Source organism: Porites lutea, chromosome 1 (genome assembly GCF_958299795.1).
Source record: "Porites lutea chromosome 1, jaPorLute2.1, whole genome shotgun sequence".
NCBI lineage: Eukaryota > Metazoa > Cnidaria > Anthozoa > Scleractinia > Poritidae > Porites > Porites lutea.
The window spans coordinates 60329121-60331873 of record NC_133201.1 but is presented as its reverse complement, the minus strand read 5'-3'; positions in this window follow the sequence as shown (position 1 = coordinate 60331873).

Here is a 2753-nt window from a genome sequence, read left to right as displayed (position 1 = left end):
GCAAAATTTGGGGCTTTAAACCGAGGTTCATTACGGTCTATGAGAAAATGGCGAATTCAAGAATTCATCCAGGGTCAAGTTATTTTTAGGGCGGGGAAATTCGAGAAATAACGAAAGGAACTTTATATCTATATAAATAAGACCAAAAAGATCGGAATCGTATAATAGAAACGTTTAAAATGAAAATCTGGTCTTAATTCTAAATGCGCAATCATCCGAAATCATCTGGGCCAATGACATACATGATGGGATGGACTGGTAATTTTAAGGGTGGGCAAATTCAAGAGAGAGACTTGATTACTGTTTGCCTAAAGTGAAGTATATTTCAGGATGTTAAGATCAATGTGATTTGAATCGTAAAATAAAAATGTTTTTAGCGAAATATGTTTTTTCTGAAGGCGCAGTAGCCGCGGTTAACAGTTGATCCCTCAGTTAAGCTGCACCTTCGGCCCTCTTTACTTTATTGTCGCAAATACAGGGAGTGTATTAATTAACTGCAGAGATGAGTTAACTGACCTTGAGTATTGAGCATTAAACTTTCCTACACAAGTGAAAAAATCAAAACTTCTGACTTCCCCTTCAGCTTGTTATCCCTTCTCCTAGAGAAATATGGAATACTTTACATAACGTGCACGAAACACCACTATTTGACAGCTGTATTTGATGGCAGTTGGTGAAAATACACTGATTTCACTGAGCGCATCGAAATGCTGGACTATTCCTCGTAGTAGACGGGTCTAAAGGCCAGCAATGCGTAGTTGCCCCAATCTTCCATGACAAATACAATAAAACCCGCAAGTAAGATCCTGCAGTTTCTCACTGAGTTAGCCTTAACAGATTCTTCATTTGAAATCTGCATACCAGATTAGCATTTTTCTGTATATTTTAGTGGGGATAACTCCGTAATCTTTTAATTTTTACCTTTTATAAATTTTAGATTTTAGCGAATTATAAATTCACCTTATGATACCATGTATAAACTCATTTTATAATTTTTTTTTCCTATTTTTTCAGTGTCCCCAATTAGCTTTTATAAGTTAAAGATATCGACACTTAAATAAAGTTGTTATGTTATGTTATGTTATACTATGAAAAGAAGAACTGAATGGCTGACTTGTCCAATTACACTCAGTTCTAACAGTTTTACACTCTTGGCACCTAAGTCTCCCCAACATTTCCTCAATGTTGACTTATCTTTAGTATTTGCCCAAGAGCACAGAATGTCTTTTTATAGATTTTAGAGCATTAATAAGAACCTCTTTCAAATTTTAGCCTGACAGGTTCTTAAAACTCAGGTTCTTTATAGTCGCGCGGGTTTTAGTGAAAACACACACTGATTTATACATTAACTCATCGAAGTGCCCACTGAACATTTCCAAATTATTAGAAAGTGGGATCCAAGCAGGGAACCGAAAACTACCTTTTTGAAACACAATGCTTTCACGGCAGTTCGTCGTATTCGTTAACGAGATGGGATCTAGGGGTCAAAAATGTCTATTTGGCCCATATTTCATGCAAACTGGTGGAAATACACTTATTTCACAGCAACTCACACAGTAAATTTTAGGTAATTTGTTAGGTACAGGATAACTCCTTTTATGGGGTTACTTGAACTCCAAATTTGGGATCATTTTTACTCCTAAAAAGATTTCCGGTTTTAACTCCAAGTCTGGAGTTAAAATAACTCCGAAAATGGGGTTATTTTACTCCTTACATGAGTTGTTTTTACTCTTATTGGAGCTACTTTAACTCTGTTCAAGTGGAGTAACAATTTTAGGTACAGGATAACTCCTTTTTGGGGGTTATTCCAACTCCTTAATATCTGGGTGATTTTTACTCCTGAAAAAGAGTTCTTTAAACTCCTTTTTGGAGTAAAAAAAACTCCCCCCACCGCCCCCCCCCCCCAAAAGAAAAAAAAACCTCCACTGTAAGGAGTTAAATTAACCCCACTAGACTAGAGGAGTTATTATGGAACTGCCGGACTATATCTCTTTTTTTTAAAAAAATTGGAAGATCTCAGCCATTCTCAGGGCCAGAATTCGAAATGCGTATTGGCCATAATATTCCAAAAATTCCAGGGGAAACATCTGATTTCACAGCAGCTCATCAAAGTACCAAACTATTTCGCGATTATTAGAAGATGGGATCCAAGGACCCATAAATACAAATTTAGCCCTATCTTTCATGGAAACTGGTGGAAAGGTCCTGATTTCACCTCACTTCATCGAAGTAACGGAATATGTTTCACTCACATAAAATACAATAATTTCAGAGCAACAAACACTGGCAAGAACAATTCATTCAAGTGCTGGACTATATTTCGCATTTATTGAATACTAAGAAATTAGGATGAAAAAAGCGTTTCTGGCACCACATTTTCTGCAAACTATATTGATCAGAGTGACATACACTACTTATTTCGAAGCAATTTATTCAAGTCCTGGACTATAAAACTCCGTAGTGGCCCACACTCCAAATTGAAGGCCGACGAAAATTCCGCATATTTACCCGGATATTTAATGACAAATAGAAGGAAACACTCATTTCACCGCAACCCGTTCAAGAGCAGGGGTTTTCCTCATGCATCACAAAATGGGATCTGCAGGCCAGAAATGCGTAATTTCCATATAATGTTTATTTCATGTTTTTAGAAAAACGCTGATTTCACAGCAATTCATTTGAGTGATGGACTATTTCCCAGTCCGACGAAAATGGGATCTAAGGACAAGAATGCGTCGTGGCCCAATATTTCA